Source organism: Oculina patagonica, unplaced genomic scaffold, assembly GCF_052425735.1.
Source record: "Oculina patagonica isolate OP01 unplaced genomic scaffold, crgOcupat unplaced5, whole genome shotgun sequence".
In the NCBI taxonomy this organism is placed as follows: domain Eukaryota; kingdom Metazoa; phylum Cnidaria; class Anthozoa; order Scleractinia; family Oculinidae; genus Oculina; species Oculina patagonica.
The window spans coordinates 105320-125000 of record NW_027558361.1 but is presented as its reverse complement, the minus strand read 5'-3'; the positions used below and the strand labels follow the sequence as shown (position 1 = coordinate 125000).

The 19681-nt window shown below is 39.7% G+C and overlaps 1 pseudogene across 1 annotated transcript in view; it reads left to right on the top strand.

Moving 5' to 3' along the window:
* Positions 1-12722, top strand: part of LOC144640815 (uncharacterized) — a 14189-nt pseudogene extending 1467 nt beyond the window's left edge. The window contains exons 2-8 of the transcript XR_013568444.1: positions 355-642; positions 5396-5731; positions 6244-6564; positions 7644-7766; positions 8244-9935; positions 10802-11081; positions 11680-12722. The product of XR_013568444.1 is annotated as an uncharacterized LOC144640815 (transcript). The remainder of the gene's footprint in view (positions 1-354; positions 643-5395; positions 5732-6243; positions 6565-7643; positions 7767-8243; positions 9936-10801; positions 11082-11679) is intronic.
* Positions 12723-19681: the final 6959 nt, after the last annotated feature.

Below are 19681 nucleotides of genomic sequence, written 5' to 3'. Positions count from 1 at the left end.
GAAGCGTTGGGTTTTTTATCTTTATTCAATTGCATCGCTAAGTGCTACATAAGTGAGTATTCAGTAAATAATATTTAAGGCCTGGAAGCTGTAGGGAAATTATTTATTTATTTCTTGAATAATTTATATTAACGAAGAAGGGACGGTAGGAGGGAGAGTGCGATTGGCGTCTACCCCTGGCTACTTTCGATAATCATACAGGGTGGATAACTCCCAATCGTGTCGCTTAAATTTCCTTTTTTATATTATACTTAGTTATTTCGTGTTTATATCAGCAAGTGCGAACAAACAAAAGATTATTTCAGTTGCAGAAACAAAATTGCACTTTAAAGGTCTGTTATTGTTTTTCTGAAGGCTCGAAGCTGTCCACCGTCCTTACGCGTAAACCGGAGTTCGTGGATCAGTTGGCGCTATGCTTAGACAGAGAAATGAGGCTAATACCGAACTGGAAACACTTCGCACGTGAAATGAGAGTCGATGAAGATGTTATCAAACGACTGGAACAATACAGTGACTACAGCCCAACCATCCGGTTGTTTGAACACCTCGAAGTCAAGCAACCAGATCTGGATATTCGACAACTAAGGGACGCGTTGTTGGAGATTAAAAGGAACGATCTGTTTAGCTTGCTGACGACAAATGGTAATTATCGTAACAAAGTTTTAAAAAAAGCGACAGTTTCTCTTCAATTTGGTGCAGGGAGGAGGGAGAACCGTTTTTTTTTGGGGGGGGGGGGTGGGGGGAGGGGGGCGTGGCTGTTGCTGTTGCTGTATGGGCTGGCTGGATGGAATTTGGAGTTTCAAACGCAATGGGCTTGTGTTTTGCTGTGAATGTTTCCTCTACAAAGTAACATCCCACACATAAACGGCATGAAACAGAAACAAACAAACAAACTAAAAACTAGTTCGACAGGATCATCACTGAACATACTGTAAGGGACAGACCGTTAGTTTTTGTGTGGATTTCCACACATTGTTATCATGCAGTTTTTTCCGATTGGGGGTCACTTTCCGTAATACGGAAAGGATTCGATAGTGTTCGGAGAATCCGTAGTTTCGGTGAGATGTAATTAGCAGTCAAGGCAGTGAACTATTCGATCAGTATCGAGTAAGTCGCAATTTATTCCTGAATCTAGAAGCGACTTTGTCGCTCAAAAGAGTCGACTTGTGGCAAGTGTAAGGTCTCGACTGTCTCGTAAAAGCGGCGCCGCGAGTTAAGGAATCAACTGCCTAAAAGAGACTTGTTCGCGAAGAGTCGAAGTGAATTTCCTTTAATTTGAAAAAGAAGAAACTCGTATTTATAGAGGCACAGGTAACTCTCCGTGTTAAAAGGATGAAACTCTTTCAGGAAGGAGGATATTTCTCCGTGTTCAAATGTGGGTCAAATGTGAAAAGGGCCAAACCACATCGGTTGCCGAAAATACACACAGCATGAATGCGCAATGAGTCATCAAAACAAGCTCGATGATCATGTTGTTTTACATGTCTTGGGCTCCGGAATATAATTTACGTACTCCATTTGGCTCTCAAGTCATGAATGATGTCGAATTCAGAACTGCCCAAAAACATTGTCCTTAAAGTATAAAAATAACACCAAATCGTAAAATTTGCATATTGAAACTGTGCGACAAAATAATTTAATTGTTGGTTGAAATTGAGTCCTTTGCCGCTCCTCAAACCACCGACTCGAAAATTAAAGAACAGTGAATATTTCTTGAAGAAAAAAATATTACTCTGCCTTTCTAGGCAAGCTACTAAGAAACTATACATTAGTGAAAGCTTATTGAAACGTGCTTTTTCCAGAAAGGTTATAAAACGGCAGCAACGCATTGAATAAAGAAAATAAGTTTATCGATGAGTTGTTTACACAGGCGATCTGAGACAGTTCACGTGCTTGCACGCAACATTTGTTTTTGAATAAAAATAAGTATCCTTTCTTGTTAGCGGTAAGGGTAGGCTTTTGGTCTCAAAAACTAGCTTTTTTAGGATTTTGGGATTTTATTTCCATGAAAAAATGTCATCTGTCGTAAACTACGTGACGGTGGGGGGGGGGGGGGGGATATGAACGGGACGGGAAAGTCACGGTCTTTCAAGGTCTCCGCAGTTTATCGCTTCTGCACTGAACTCTCACTTTGCTTCAATAGGGAGGATTCTAGCTGACAAAATAACATCTGTAGCTCGCGCTTCATTGCCGATTGCTCGTCTTTCTGGATCGTTTCAATTAAAAGAGATCAGCGAAGCGGTTGTCCTTGAGCAATTGTTTAGTCTCAAGGTTAACAAAGCTATTGGACTGGACAATATAAGTGCAAGGCTTTTGAAGTGTGGCGCCCAATCAATTAGTCATTACATCACAAAGTTAATAAATTTGTCTATACGCTCAGGAAAGTTTCCGGGGATATGGAAGTGCTCTAAAGTGACAGCTTTGTTCAAATCAGGTGACCGAACAAATGCAACAAATTATCGTCCGATCTCAATACTGCCCACTCTCAGCAAGATCTTAGAAAGAGTAATCCACTCCCAACTGTACGAACACCTGGACTCAAACAATTTACTTTCAAACAAGCAGTTCGGTTTCCGGTCCAAACGTTCAACAGCCACTGCATTGTCTGGTTTTGCCGATGAAGTCTTATTAAACATGGAAAGAGGGAACATCTGTGGTGCCGTATTTCTAGATCTTACAAAGGCGTTCGGTACAGTCGATCACGGGATTTTGATGTCCAAATTGTCATCAGTTGGAGTCTCCCCCAGGTCTTTGGAGTGGTTTGCTTCGTACCTTAGAAATCGCAAACAGCAAACTTCTTGTGAAAATAATTTATCCGAAGCCCTTCCCGTTACTTTCGGTGTTCCACAAGGAAGTATCTTGGGACCGTTATTGTTCCTTGTGTACATCAATGAGCTACCTGCTGTTATTGAACACTCCGAGGTGTCATTGTACGCTGACGATACTGTTCTTTACTGCTTTTCAAAAGAACCGCACCAGCTGGAGAGCAAATTAAACGCAGATCTTTGCAACGTAGCAATGTGGCTAAAAGCGAACAAACTTACACTGAACCTTACAAAGACAAAATCCATGTTAATCGGTAGCAACAGAAAATTAGTAAATATTTCCTCAATGTCTCTATCTATTTTTGATTGTAAATTAGATAGTGTTAGTACGTTTAAATATTTAGGGATTAAGCTGGCCTCAGACTTCACATGGTCTGATCATGTAGAGTATGTAATTTCTAAAGTAAATCAGCGACTTGGTCTTTTACGTAGGATCAAACATTTGTTACCTTTCACCGCTCGCCTACTTTTCTACAACAGCCTTGTTTTACCAATTTTTGATTATGCTGATCTTGTGTGGGGCGACAAGAACAGTGTGGAGCTTATGAATGACCTACAGGTTTTACAAAACAAAGCCGCGAAAATCATCCTGGACAGACCACTTTATTCGTCAGCTTCTGATGCCCTCGTAGCTTTAAAGTGGCTTAACCTAGAACGACGTAGATTTTATCATCGCTGTATATATGTTTATAAGTGTATAAATGGACTTATGGATCACTCTATGGAGTTACTAGCTAACAGGGACATTCATAGCTATAACACAAGGAATAAAGACATGCTTAGGCTACCTCATGTAACCAAAAATTGGGGAAAGCAGAGAGTGTGTTATCACTCTCTGAAAGACTGGAATAACCTAGACAGAGACACTAGAAGTGCACTTGATTTTGTAAATTTTGAGCGTAGCGTTCTAAGTAGGTTTTTTAGTTAATTCTTTCTTTTGTATTCAAGTTAGTTTTTAATAATAGTTTTTAATTCTTAGGTATTTTTCGTTTTATTGTATATAGTCTTATTAAGTATTTTTAATCTTAGTTAGGACCTTTCTGAAAACCACTGTATAGTGAATGAAGGCTTCCTAATAAAAGATTATTATTATATTAAAAGTCACTGCAGACTTATTCACCTGTGTTGGTAGCCTGAATTTCAGGAGCAGGCGACCAGAGAGAGACGTCTGAAATTTGTTGGCGGACAGAACGCCAATTTTGTTAGTGTTGGAGCATTGCGTGACATCCCAAAAAACGGCAACGGCAACTTAAGGTGTTCCTTGAAACGAAGTGAAGGGTACTTGTTTTCTTCTAACAGTCTTGTGAAAAATTACATGTAATCGATTGATAAGTTCTTTGTTTTCTCGTCTCGTGTCTCGAATTATTCGACTGCAAACTTTAAGGTCCGGTTGAGACGCCGTACTTTTCATGAGACGAACTCAATTCGAATTTGGGCCGACCCAAATTGACAAAAGTACGCCTCTTGATTCAGACGCCGTACTTTTTGGCCGTTCCGAGGCCGTTCCTAATACAAAATACATTATAATATAAATATGAATTATAAATACATGGCAAAATACATTATAATAATTTATGAATTGGGATCGGCTCATGAAAAGTACGGCGTCTGAATCAAAGCCGTTCCAAAGGCGTTCCACAGGCGAAATTCTCGGCCAAGCCAGGCGGGAAGAACGGGTGAGCCGTTCCAAATTGAAATAGCCGTTCTAATTTGATTCAGACGCCGATCTTTTCATGTACTTAATTCAAGGAATTAGGTTCGGCTCATGAAAAGATCGGCGTCTGAACCGGGCCTAAGTTGTTCACTCGTGAGTCGATATTCCAAATGACTGTCAACTTAGATTTCAGTGCTTACATGTACAGTGAAATAATTCGTAATGGAAGTCCACACATGTACGCATAGCGGACTTTAACTGTTATTTTGGAGTGGTGATGAAAATGTTTTCAAGATAAACAGTTTTTTGTGTGATTTTTTATATGTGCAAACACTTTTTTTCGGCTGCATTTTCTTGTAAATACTATTTTTGGTTTACAGCCAGTAGCCTCGGTCTACGGGTATGCGTATACAAACCACGCGGTTATGCACCTAGGAAACAGGTGGGAAGTTTTGAAAGTCGTGACATGTTTTAAGCGTGAAGTAACAATTTGTCGCCCTATCTTCTATTGGTACGTAACAGATATCCTAACTTATATTCAACAAATTGTCAGGATGCCCAAATATGGTCAGGAAGTCCTTGTCATCTGTCATCCGTACATAACAGATATTCAAAACGATGCAATGGTATATCGCAATTCCTGCGTTTTGATTAGTCAACAGGCAATGGTATATGAGCTCATATACCATTAACCATAAATATGGTAGTCGATACGCGTCAAGGAAAACAGCTGGGGAGATCAAATATTGCAGTTCTTTAGGCGTTTTTAATAAAACATTTATTCCACTCGCGCTTGTTAGATATGAGATCATTCTCATATTCAACGCGCTCGTGGAATAATTGTTTAGTATTCATTTCCACTTAACTGATAACTTAACTCAACACTTTAATGATGTTTGGCACATTTTCTTCACAGCTGGCTGTGCCGACTCGGAAAAAGTCCAAGAAGTAATCACGTCACGCAATTTAAAAGCTCCTTCACTCCGGGCTGGGCTTTTAGACGAAATTGCGCTAGCTCTGGATGGGACGTCACTGGTTTTAGCAAATTGGTATAACTTAGCGATAAAACTAGGTGTGCCAAGAAAAACATGTTGGGAGTTTGGAAGACGTTCGATATACAATCCAACAAACCAAATGTTTCAGTATTTTGCAGCCACTCGCCCCCAAATGACTCTGGAATGTCTAAAGGAAGCTCTACATTCTTTGGAAAGGAACGACTTGTTGAAAATTCTACTGAACCAGAACCTTGGAGGTGAGTTCACTGCTCTATAATTTCAAAGAGAGTTGACCATGGACTGTGGGAGAAAGGGTGAAAGCAAATTAAAAGGGATCGATCTTGATAATGATATTGAAGTTTTCAATTAGTGCTGGCATTCTTTGCAACTGCCGATTTCAGAGCCTTATGAAATGGCATTTTCATAAAAACTGGGATAAACTTGGAACGTAAGTGTATGGTCGTCCTTTTTTGAAATATATTTTAATCTTCTCTAATTGTATCTATTCATGTCCTTCTTGGCTTTTCTGTATTTCTCCTCAGTTCTTTTACAGATTAAGTTGTTATTGTAATTTTTAGTTAAATCAATGACCAGATGGTTAAGTGCTACAATTGTCTAAAATTGCATGACATGAAGGAACGTTTACCAGAAAATATCACCTCCTTTACCTCTAGTTTATAATAGCTTGGTTCTGATTGGAACACTGTTTTCTTTAAACAGCAACAAGGTTTGTTTGATGACATTGTGGGCTCTTACATTTTTAATGCAGATAAAGTATTGCTCAAGGATATCATGACATCTGGCACAGAACTCCTGGAAATCATGGCTGGTGAGCTTAATCGTGAAGATGTACCAGGTATAAAAAATTGGAGCCATCTGGCCTGTAAACTCGAAGTTCCACTTGACGTGCGTCGAGATTTTTCAGGTGAAACAGCAGGATCAAAAAGAAAAAGTCCTACAAAAGAAGTTATGCAATGGATGGTCGCTCGGTTCCCTAACACTACTATGGTTGACATTGCAAAAGCACTGGACAGGATTCAACGCAATGACGCCATTCAAATCATAACAGAACAATTTCCAGACACAGTTGGTGAGTGCAAAAAACTGTCTTGTTTATTCTCTGTTTATTTTCATTGAAAGTTTGAGCACTTTTTGCATCCCTGGTATGGCTAAGAAATGAGAATGAATTTCCCGGGGGAGTACTCAAAAAAGTTTTATACGGGGAGGCTCCGCCCCAAGCTTTTACCCCTTACCCTTTTATATACCATTTTGACAGAAATTGTACCCCTTTCGTATACCTTTTAATGAAAAAAGGTACCCCTTTCATATACCTAAAAGACATGGCATAGACTTAGAAAAGGACGTTTTCCTGTCATTTTCATGCAGCGCTTAATAAATTAAAATAATACAGCCATAAAGTGCGTCTGTTCGAAATATTTTAAGTAAAGGCCCTTTTAAAAACCTAAATGACGGATTTTCATACCCTTTCATATACCAAAACTTGTGAAATCCCTACTCTTTTATATACCTGAAGCTTGAAAAAGGTACCCCTTTCGGGCGGAGCCTCCCCGTATAGGCCATTATATGGAGTACCCCCCCCCCCCCGGGATGAATTTCAAGCTGAAAAGGGCAGCAAACATCGTCTGAAGACATATAGTTTACTGCACATAATGCAGTCTTGTATTGAACGCAAGAAAGGTACACATGCTTTCCAGCGTCAAGTGATGAGCTAAATTGTAGCTTAGTGAGTTGAATGTATTAAAAGGTGCTGAAGGAAGCTTTCATAATTTCATCAGTCAAAAAGGAAAACAATAAGACAGGGCCGTAACTAGCAAGAGGCAAGACGAGGCACTTACATGCCTCGTCTTGATTTTAACCCAAAATTAAAAGGAAAATACGTTTAGTTGGAAAAAAATTCCCGAGTTCAACAAGATTGATTTTTCTCAAGAAATACTTTATGAAAAATATTTATGAAAGAGTTTCCGAACTTCTAGTTTTTTAAATTTTTCTGGAGGGCATGCCCTTAGAACCTCCCATTAAAATCTTACCTCGTCTTTGCTAAAGGTCTGGTTACGGTCCTGTAAGTATTCTTGCGTGTTAATGTAAAAAAACATGCACTGGCTATAATTGCTAAAAAAACTCAAACTTTTTTTACAACTTTTTTGGCAGATTCATCCATGGGGCGATTTGATTGCTCATTTCAAGGCAGTAGCATGGAGCTACCAATCAACGATCCAACAGGCGAGACTTTAAGCTAAAAGAGGGAAGAATGCGTTTCTCTTCCAAAGCAAGGTAACAAGTCACAATTCAATCCATTATCAGGCATAATACAACATTTTTATATCTAGTTGAAGTTTAAAGAAAGCAATATGATAGTAAACTCATTTATTTTATCCTTTTGTTCTAAAAAGTTCATTTCATTTTTAAAGAACGGGTGGGCCCAGAAGATCTAGATTCCGACGAAAGCATTACTTTCTTTTATAAGTTTTCCTCAAAACAAACATCTTGTTTGTGAAATTGTTTTCTGATTGGTATCCAATAACTTCCTGAGAGCAGTACATGCACGGCATCCACTGTCTTACCGGTATTTCGATCAGTGTTGGTACTTATACTGTACGGAACAAAGGAAAGCTTTTCGCACTTTCTTGGCAGCCGCTAGCGTTGCATTCTTCTCACGGCTGGGGTATTCTCGAATGAGGCCTAATGAACCGGACAACCGAATCACATCACATAAGTTATACTTCTTTCTGGTATTAATTTCTTTTTTAGTTGCAGAAAACGTAAAGCAATCTGGTCACGGTGGGACTTTACCAGATCGCACACATTTGGTAGGCCGTGAAGGTACTTGCGAAGAGCTTATTAGTCTCCTGACTTCAAACAAGGCTGCTGAAATTGTGGCGCCCCCTGGCTACGGAAAAACTTCGGTGGTAATAGAAGTCGGTCATAGGATGATCAAAAGAGGACACTTTGTTGCTTATGTTAAACCTCGAGGCGTGACATGCGTGGAAGACTTGGGAAGCAAAATCATCGAGGCCTTGGGTGCGGTTCCCGGCGAAGATACGATAAAGGAAACATTGCGTCGCCTAAGGGCCTTGGAACCCAAGAGCGTGGTATTAATCATTGAAAATATTGACAACCTGCTACATCTTGAGGATCAAGTCAACAATGAGAAATACGCTAAAGAATGCGGGGCATTCTGTGCCACAACGCGTGGAAAATTCAAGAAAGGCGACTTCTTGACTTTTCTAACGGACATAGGACAATGCCCAAGCATTCATCTTCTTCTCACGTCGAGAGAAACCGTTGATTTTAGTGTGTCTTTTCCAAGTGAATTAATAGAATTACAGCCTTTAGGTGAAAAGGATTCTGCAACACTGTTTACGAAGCGTGACAAAAGTCTGGACGACGACTTGATAAAGGAACTGGTCAGGGTATGTGGTGGTATTCCACTCATCATCTGCACTGTGTTGGCAATCCTTAAAAGAGAGAATCCGAAGAATTTGACTCGAAGGCTTTCCGAAAGTTCACCTCGTTCGCTTGTTAGGGAACTTAATCCAGACTTTATTGCGAACGAGGACCGCATAGATAAGTGTCTACAAATTTGTTTTAATCGCTTAAGTCAGGAAAACCAGGATGTTCTCGTAATGATGTCCACATTTCCACACAGATTCACACAGGATCAATTTCTTGCTGTTCAGTTTAAGTCGCCGGTTGGTCTTGATTTGCAAAAGTGCATGATTTCCCTGAAATACAGCAGCCTCGTTCGTTTTGATCGAAAAAGCTGTCACTATTCTCTCCATCCGTTTATTAGAGATTTCTTTTCATTGATGTCCCAGCACACAGAAGCCAAATCGATCTTCATCCGCCACTACAGTGATCTAGCTGTCGCGCTGTGCAAACAATTTCTAAGTCATGATTCAAAGTCTGCCATCGAACGTTACAGAAACGAAAAGGAAAACATCCGAGAAGCCATGGCATGGTGTGGTGATAATCATCCCGAGCTTGACGAAAAAATGAGGGAGCATTGTATTCGCTCCTTTAACAAGTCAGCTGTGTTTCTTGCCAAAATGATGAGGAAGCAAGAATTTGAGGCACTCTTCTGCAAGCTTGCATATCGTTGTCGCTATGACTTGCATCTTTACAGTGCTTGCTTGACAGACATCGGAATGAAATTAGTCCTGAGCTGTACGTGCACACCTCACATCTGTCCAAGAGCGCTGTGTCGAGCCAAGTGCTTCTTGTCACATGCAAATGACATTCAGTCAAGCCTTGCGGACTTCGATGATGCCACTCGGGCCCAGTGTTTGAGCAAGCTTGGATTCTGTCTGGTTCGCGAGGGACATTTTGACAGTGGTTATGAGTTTCTCAACCAGGCCTTAACATTGAGGAAGAAGCGCATTGGACTTTTAGCGAAAGACAAAGACAAGGTCATGCTAGCTGCTTGCCACAACGATCTAGCAGGTTTAGTATAAGAATACTTTTTACGGCTTAATTTCTAATACAGTAAAAACCCGCGTATAAGAACCTGCTTTTTTAGAGTTTGGCAAAACAGGTTCTTATATTTTGGGGTACTTTCTGGCATTTTTTAGCTTCCCTATGCAATTTTTGATCTCTAAAGACATCCTTTTTGATAAAATACAGTTATTGTATTATAAATAAAATAGTTTAACCCCACATATAAGAACCTTTTGGGGTATTGAGGAAACAAATTTCTGCCAGGAGGTTCTTAATTTCTAGGTTCTTATGCGCGGGTTTTTACTGTATTTTACACGACAGGAGGCTTCTTTCTAAGGCTCTCTGGTAGCTATTTCCGTTGAACTGACTTTGTCCATAAGCTCAATGTACGTATTCTGTCTCCTAACATCTAAACCTAACCCTAAGGCGTCTTCGTTTTGTAACCCTTTTGGAGTGGGGGATGAGGGGGAAGGGGCACCCCATTTAACTCCAAAACTATCCACCCTATGGAAATCAAATATATTTGGTGTGTAAAACATAGGAAACTGTTTATTTGTGACAATCCAGTGTCCATTTTGACGTCTGAAAGGACACCCAGAAAACAGACCTAAAGAACACATACACACACGCCAAATTTCGGTAAAATATCCTTACGTTTGCTTGAATAAATGTTTGAAGGTAACGTGATAAAAAATTGATATGAATGCTGCGAGCACTTTGTAAAGTTCAACCAACAAATTAAGGTTATTAAATTGGTATTAACGAATTGCCTGTAAACGTGGGAATTTCTAATCAAATAAAGACGATCCACGTTTGGTGGTAAAAACGACATAATCTTAATATATTTTTAAATTGTCTTTTCATTATGACAGCTTCACAAATGTTGCAAAGGAAACACATGGCAGCCATTGAAACAAGAAGAAACTTCGTACTAGACGATTATGAGTCGATCCTTGGTGACCACCCCTTTGTGGCAACAACAATCAGTTGGATTGCCAACAGTTACCAAGCTTTGGGTGACTATGAAAATGCCATTAAATTCACAAGACGAGCGCTTGAAATCCGAGAACGACTCCTCGGTGACCATCAAGAAACTGCGAGGTCTTTGTACGATTTAGGCGTCGCTCTTTCCGCAAAAAAAGAGTACGAAAGGTGGGTGGTTATTTTGCTAAGATTTCTTGCTAGTGCATTTCATTAACAGAGGTTGTTTCCTTCTTTTTCATGATAAGCTGAAGCGCATGGGGATTTAGTAAGGAAAACGTAGCGGCACGAGGTTAATGGCGGGAGTATTTGGCCTAGACTTGCCCGGAGATAATGAACCATTCTCTCGCCATTTTCCCCTCTATCGCACTCTTTTGCCAGCTTGTGCGAAGGAAAGTGTAGTTAGTGACAAGCTGCAGTGGCATCGTTCTGATATGATTACGTCCAATAGAGCTTGTCAGTCGTTCACGCAATGACAGTCGGTTCACTTGGGCGTAGAAATGGCCGGGTCAAGCGCCATTTAAAGCGAAGCCACTTCGTAATTTTTTAGCCTGCGAACAGGCTTTCCGGAGTGATCGAACGTACGGCGCAGAGTGCCGGCAAACTGTGCGAAGCGCCGGCGAGCGCTACAGAAAGCCTGTTCGCAGGCTAGTAATGTTTCAATTAGTCATTTTCGTCATAAAAGAACTCATTTTAATCAAATTCGTTAATACGACCAGGTTTTGGTGCTATTCCAGTAAACGACGTTTGTTTAAATTCTATCTTTCAGTGCCCTTGAAAGCCTTGAAAAGGCGGCTGCTTTACAGGAAGAGGTGTTGGACACGCACGAGGAGCTCATACTCACTCATCAAGCCATGTCGGTTGTCCTAAAGGTGCTGGGAAGAAAGGAGGAAGCCGAACGGGAAATGGAACTAGCAGGGGAGTGCGCGAAAAGGTTGGATTCTCTTGAAGTTCCTTTGGAAGTTTTCGAGACTCGCGAAGAAAAGGAATGGTTGATGCCTGTTCCTATACCCATTAGCAGCAGGCAAGAGCAGGGGAACGGTGTAAGTGACAGTAAACGAAAAGGCACATTTTAAACGACTTCAAAAGAAAAACATGTGCCCGGACTCGCGACTTTTTTATTTGTAGCACTTTCTGGTCAGCGCTTATTCGCTTAACGGCGCTAAGCCAGGCCACATGAAGCGATTCTACTTTCTTCAATTGGACTATGAAGTCTTTGAATCTTTTAGTCTACAGGAACAAAAGAAACATTTGGCACCGAAATATGACAGGTTATTTAATCTTATCTTCGGGTATTTTGTTTTAATTCAATCTCCCCTGGCTGAAAAAATGTTTTATATGCGCTCCTGAGGACAACGAAAACACAAAAACAAACAAACAACAACAAAAAAAGTATGTGTGAGACGTTCACGTTCAATGAAAATCAAAATCTAGAAATGAAGGTGGTAACAAAATTATAGCAAGATGCACTGATGTCTGTTAATTTGACCAAGATTCAACCAGAATTGCAACAAGTTTTGTTCAATCAGCAAATATTTTATTATCATTGTTAAATCAACACTTTGCCAAAAATAAAAAAAAAAATAAAAAACGGCCGAAATGGCAAAAAAATAGCCCACCTAGACATGCGGTGTGGCGTTTACCTTGTAGAAACATTCTTGAGAAAAGCCCAAATTACAGCGCTTAATTATAACAGCTGTTTTGTGTAGTAAGTCTGAGTTGACTTCATACATATACAAGCACCTACACCACAATTAATTTTGAAATAAATTGATCATGACTAATAAAATTATTGTATAAAGACGATAGAGCTGTGACCAATCTTACAGCTTTTTGTAAAAGCTGTTAGGAATAAAGGAATTGACCAACGCGGATAAAAGTATTATCAGGAATTGCTATTTATGTGACAATTGCGAGTTTAATTTTAAAAAAATTGCTATTTATGCAATAATCCTTCATTTTATTATTTTATTTGTCATGGAATTTTGCTGTTGGTATAATTGTAACTTTGCATAACTTTGTGATTTTATTTATCTAAACACCTAATTTCAACATGAATTTACAAAATAAACGTTTAACCAAAAACAAGTGAAAAAATCTCGATGATTTGGTAAGTGCAAAATGCAATATGGAACAATTGAAAGTATGATGTTTTATATATGTTCGTGTTTATTTGCTTTATTTTACTTTCGGAAAAACTGTTCACAGGCTACTTGTATTCTTTCCCAGGTGTTCCTTACGCTAATCTTTGCAAACGTAACACGACACTTTTGTTCGTTTGTAACAAAATACTTTTGTCTTCCTTGAAAATGCGATAACATGAAACTTTTGTTTTTTGTTTGTTTTACGGCGGCATCGATGACATTTGTTTAATTTAATTAAGTTACGGTTTAGACTGCACGAAAGACGATTCTCAAAAACTAAAGAAACAAATTTAATCAAAAAACATATTTTTCGACAGGTTTTTTAAAACGCAGTACAGCTAGGATATTTGTTTCCTGGTTATCAGGTGTTCACGCCGAAAATCCCGGTGCAAGTTTTTGCATACCTAATTACGAAAGCGCTGTGAAAGTCTCAAAATCTAATTTAATTAATTTGCGGTTTTTACTTGGCGCCAAGAAGTCTGCAAGAAGCCTACCGCAAACATGCAATACAAGCGATGTTCATGATAGTTCCAGAAAACAACGTAGACTAATCTGCGCACGCGTTTGGTGTAAACTAGTAATAGTTCTCACTATAAAGCTGCCCCCGCCTTTTTATAATTTGTTTTACAGCAATAATCTAGGATTAGTGGAATCTTTTGTCGTCATGACATTGTTTGCTGCGGAATTTCTTGTTGTGTGACACCGTTGCATCCTAAAAATATTAATTCACAAGTTCAAGTCGAATATGTTACCTAGCGCGCGGAAATATTAACCTAGCGGAAATACACACAACACATTATTCGTGGTGACAACACGCAAGCTTATTTCCTGGCTTATAACATTCAAAATTAACTTTAATACTAACAATAATTTCCAGGCCAAAAAGCCTAAAAATTCCGCGAGTAACAAAATATGGCACAGTTCAAAGATTCGAGAAAACAATTTTTGATTCTTATTCAACCCACTCCTTGGATCAAATAATCTGACAGTTTGTTAGCGAAACGAATTACCTTGTATTACATTTTTGTTTATTACTCGTATACGATACAAACCCCCGAAAGCAAACGTTGACGCTCGAACCAGCTCTTGGAACACACGAAGCCAAGAACACGAAACCAATTGCTCGAAATCTTTCGACGTATTACTAACAACTGCTTCAAATACCACTTAAAGCAGAGAAACCGCTCGAACAAATCTGTGAACACGCGTAAACCAAAACCGGAAAACGAAATGCTGCTAGAAGATGGCGAAGCTCGAAGGTGACGAAACGCGACCTCGTGGTTGCAAGTACCCGACACCACCGTGCGCGCTTGCTAAAATATTACCCGTCACGACCGTGCGCGCCTAGTTTTGTCAAATCGAGAACGCTTCGCCCATTACAAACACATTTCTTACTTTTTCAACAAATATTCTTTGTCCTTGTATGTATACACCCGGGGACTCCTAGGGTGCCTCCTCGGGTTTTGGCCTCTGGGCCAAAACCCTGCGGGGGCAATTACGTTGAGTAGTACCACAAGGAGAGCAAAGGGTTTTCTGAAACAAATATATACGTTTGAGATCTTCATATGAAAGTAACGTAGATGTGCTCCAGGTTTTACCTAGGGGTACGGTCAGGTGCTCCCCCCCCACCCCCCCCCCCACAAGGAATAATTAATTAATTTATATTAATTAATTAATTGGTGATTAAAAGTTTACACATTAGCGCGTTAGGGGTTTTTCACACGACTGCCCACCAAACCATCACAAAAGTGCATTCTGCACTAAAAAGGGTAAGAGATAGATAGAACATTCGCGGCCGATCTGTGTGGGTATTAGGGACCTTATGAAACTACGACGGCGACTGCAACGAGAACTTTGCCAAACGAAAGACTTAATGAGCAGTATGATAGTTTAGCACGTGCGTTATCTCCACCTTGGTACATTTCTTTGTCGTCTTCTGCAAAGCAACAACGTGACATGGCCAAAGTTTACGTAGTCTGGAGAACCTGAACCACGACAACGATTTTTTTATGTTTCTCACTTTGAATTTAATAATGCACCTACAAATTCAGCTATGAATTAGTTCTGCATGACAAAAATGAACGCACTAAATAAATTAATATAGCTGCGAGATTCTTGAGTAAAATATAAATTCATTTTTCAGTCGACGTAGTCGTTAGCGTAGCCGTCCTGGTTTCGTGAGGTCCCTATTTACAATGGCGTGCCGAGGACGAGCTATTATAGTTACCTTTACAGGTTGGATGCAAATATTGTAGCAGGCTTTTGAAATGAATATGTAATTTTTACTGTTTTTAAAATTCAAAACACCGAATTGATATAATCTATCGATCCCTGTATCAAAATTGCAGAATAGGTATTTTGTATTGTGATTGTACAGTACATTCATGTGAATTGTTAATGAAGTTTACAATAAAAAACTACAACATATGGCACTTCTATTAAGGTTATTGTATTGTTTCTGTGCAGTATAATGATGCCATACGAGATGTTTGATCTCCGGCCCTCAACTCTCTGTCAGCTCGTCTGCCATTGTTAAAAAACAGAGCACAAAGCTCAATTATGTGGAATTAGGGAGAAGGATATGGGGAGGTGTTCTCCATTCTCGTCGGAAATGCCCTTTTCACTTCTTTTAGCTGGATAGGGCCTTGGCACGAGAAACGGAAGGCTCTGAAGACAAAGGACTTCCAGTCCTAGATTCTGGGACTTGCGGTCTTCCGGTCTTCCGGTCATGTATGCAGTCGTGTTGGCGAGTCGTGCCTTTTTTTGACTTCCGTCCAAGATTTCTTTGTTTTCAAACAGCCTGACAAAAAATTGAATTTAGTCAAAACTCCTATGTCTCTAAAGCCTTTCGTTTTAGCGCTAAGGCTCCGCTGGTGGGAAGGGAGCTTTTCGCCTACGGGCAAATAACGTTTCTCTTGGTGCTGACCTTTGGAGACGAAGTTGAGGGCTTCGGCAAAATACTTATGTCATCAGCGTGACTCATATCCATATGATCATCTTCTTTTCCGGCTGGTTTACGACCGTTTGAAAATCTGTGAATCTTCCATTCCACATTCCGATATTTCATCCCCAAGCTCTTTCGTGTCTTTTAGCATTCTCGTCCCCATAGCCCATTTTCGTTTCTCTTAGCCGGCGGGGCCTTGGCACGAGAAACGTAAGAAACGCTTTGGGGACGAGAATGGTCTTTTAGTCCTTCCTCAACTTCCATTTTTGCGCTACTATCTGTTTCATTTTTTCGCCTCTGCCTTCGTTTCTCTTCCAAAACACAGTTCGCAGTACCCTCTTACGCCTAAGTTCTTAGGGTCGATCGTGTCACACTCCTCCCCACGAGAAAGAGTGTATCACGATCGCCCCTAAGAACGACTGCGTGGGAGGCTACTGCGAAGTTAGCTTGCGCCTTTCGAAAATTAATTTTATACGCGCACGAAATATCATGTATTTACTACTCACTAAACATAAAAATTCTGTACGTTTTATTTTTATGGTGTTTTATTACGACGGTTAGCGAAGCAAAGCCGTTTTCATAACTCAACTGCTGAAGGGTTTAAAAGTCAAATGAACAGAAATTTCAAAATGCCATTTTAACCAACCAAACGCTAAAACAATCCATTATTGAGTAAAATTAACAAAAAAATTCGCTTTCCGAGCCTTAAAGCGTGAATTACAGCAAAAAATACGAAGATTTCCGAAGGCTTCACGAAAACGTTTTTCAATGACTGCGCACTAAAATGGAAGGAATGGAACGAGTTTTTGACGTCATAATTGGTGTTTTTGAAGACGACCGCAGACCGATTCCGCAGACCGCACCGACGGCAACGTCAACGACAACGTCTGGTGCAAAATGAATTTATATTTTACTTGAGAATCTTACAAATTTCCAGACGTATTTTGCTTATTTATCGCATTAAGAACTGGCTCCCGCTGAATATTCAAAGAGAGCGTTTAACCCCAAATAGAAAAAACAAAGATTAGCCGTCGTGGCTGACGTTATCCAAAATACGCAGAATTTCGTCATTTCACGTTGTTGTTCGGCAGACAACCGCTTTGAAGTGTAGCAAGATTCAAAGCGCACGTGCATAGTTAACGCACGTGCAGATAATTCTGCTCAATAACGCTAAATGCTAATGAGAAAGAACAATAGAGATTCCTGATTTGTTTTCATACCAGCGTGCATTCTACCTGTGTCTCACATGATATGCAAAACGAAAGAAAACAAAACTTTAAGCTATTTTTGAGCTTTAGCTATTATTTAAAAAAAATGTGCGTCTCTGAACAACAACCAACAATCAATCAACTGAAAAATGGCCGAGAAGAACGAAATAACTGCTTGAAATGTCACTAAGCATATTAATTTGAATTCTATGGTGTGGTCTGCGGAATCGGTCTGCGGTCGTCTTCAAAAACACCAATTGTGACGTCACAAGTTTTTACTTCCGACAATGTTTCAATCTCGAGCCCAGAGTGACCCCCGGCTCCTCGGTCCGTCAGCGGTTGGTCAGCGGTAGGGTCACCGGGACTCACTCTGGGAAACTGAAATGTATTTCTTGTTTTCTATTGGTTATTCACAGAACAATAGAAATCCACCAGGAAGTATAAAAATCATCCCCGGAAGTTAACCAAACCGGAAACCCCTGAAGAAACATTTTTTGCTTTCGATAGCCAAATGTTTGGAGTATCAACTTAATTTCAACTTTTCTTTGTAAAACACCTTAGAACTCGTGAAATGGCGCTACATAAATGAAGTATTTTCTAATTCTACTCTTTTTACTGAACTCAAAAGAATACCATGAATAAAAAAGGTCTTCTTTTAAACTGAGTTTCTGAACGAAGTTTAAAAGCAACAACGACGGCGACACCGATTGGCGACACAAAGGACAAGGTCGATTGAAAACTAAATTTATAGTTGACCTTACAAATCTCGCTAGAACTACTGCTTTCATTCAAATCTCCGTTTCGGCTGAAAAAACTGAATATCGAAGACATTGTTCGATTCCAATTAATAACATGGCAATGCACCGCAGAATTTGAGCAGTAAGTGCTGTTGTTTTGTCGAAGGAAAAAAAATATATACAAAAAATTATAACGCACGTGCGCACGAGCGTGCACTCGCAGAGTCGCTGTACTGCTCAATAAACCTATTGTATAGCGTTGTCCGGTGTGGCCTTAAACGTGCTAATTAATGTTACCGTAATTCGTCAAGAAAAAAAAAATGCTTGAAAACATGCAATCTATTCTGGAAAGCCGTTTTTATGAAAATTGCGTTAAAGATGCGCTGTCAGGGAGAAGCCTTTTCAATATGACTCTGAAGACGCAAAAAACTGAATATGCAAATACCGCCAACAAAAATTATAACGAACAGAACAAAAGCATCCTCGTGCGTTGTGCATCATGTTAATTTCTGAGCCGTTCTCTGCAAAACAGCTACGGACACACGCACGTAGACTTCGCAGACGGAATCCTGGAAGGCTTTCATTTCAAACAAATATAGCAGAATGCTCAAAAAATCAAAATCAAAGCGCCAGACGCTCTATAGTTAACTCATTATTCTTCTTTCTTGCAGAATATTATTGTTACTTTTAATTGTTACTTCAATGAATACCAATTCCGTCAAGGCCATCCCAATAAAATGTTTCGTTTCCCATCGCCCCGTCTCTTGTGATGGTGGGTTGGTCGGTCGGGCAAAAAAAAAAAAAAAAAAAAAAAAAAAGGAAGAACACTTGAAGGGTTCTGAGTTCCAGCAAAGGCTGGGCTGCTAGGTTAGAAAGCCTGATTACAAAGGCAACTCGAAAACGTGGTCTTTTCGTTCGTTATTCCTTGTCAAATGTCTAAACAGTCTTTAAATACCGTAGTATCGAAGTCTATTAAAGACAGACATCACATCAAACCAATTGTGTGCTTGTAAATTGAAGTACTTGCTTCTTGGACTAGTGAATCTGAATTTTTTTTTTTTACTTTTCGAAATAAAAACATTTTATTGGGATGGCCCAACAGTGTGTTAGAAATAGTTTAACTTTCTCGATTACTTCCGTTCCGGGAAATTTACTTCCGCTTAGACCTAAGAGCATGCGCAATAAAACCGGAAGACCAAGTTTGTGACCTGAAATCGACCTGGAATTGATCTGATCAATTCCAGTTTCCCAGAGTCCGTCCCGTACCGCCGACCGACTAGACGGACTCTGGGCTCGAGATTGACAATGTTTCCGAGCACTCTACGATTCTAAGGGCCTGAAAAAAGCATTTTTCAACTTGCGATATCTTTGCGATGCTATGTCCGATTACTTTGAAACTTCGGGATATGTTGGCTCTTAATAAACATATATGCAAAAAATAAAAAAAAATCGAAATTTCTGTTCATTTGACCTTTAATCTGTGCCAGTTAAAACCAGTTGAAAGTGCTGTGGCCGCGGAATAATATGATCGCTGAACGTGATCTTGCTGGGTCGGAATGGTAAAAACTTATTTTTTTCTAAATGATCTGTAAACCGTTCATCCGGTTTATAAACGTAGAAAGTTGTAAACTGAAGTGTAAGTGTCACAAAAATCGTTAAAATGCCTTTGCTGCATCAAATACTTAAATTTGATAAAAATCTATTTTGTATGACATTTATCGCCAGTTTATTTTCGTGA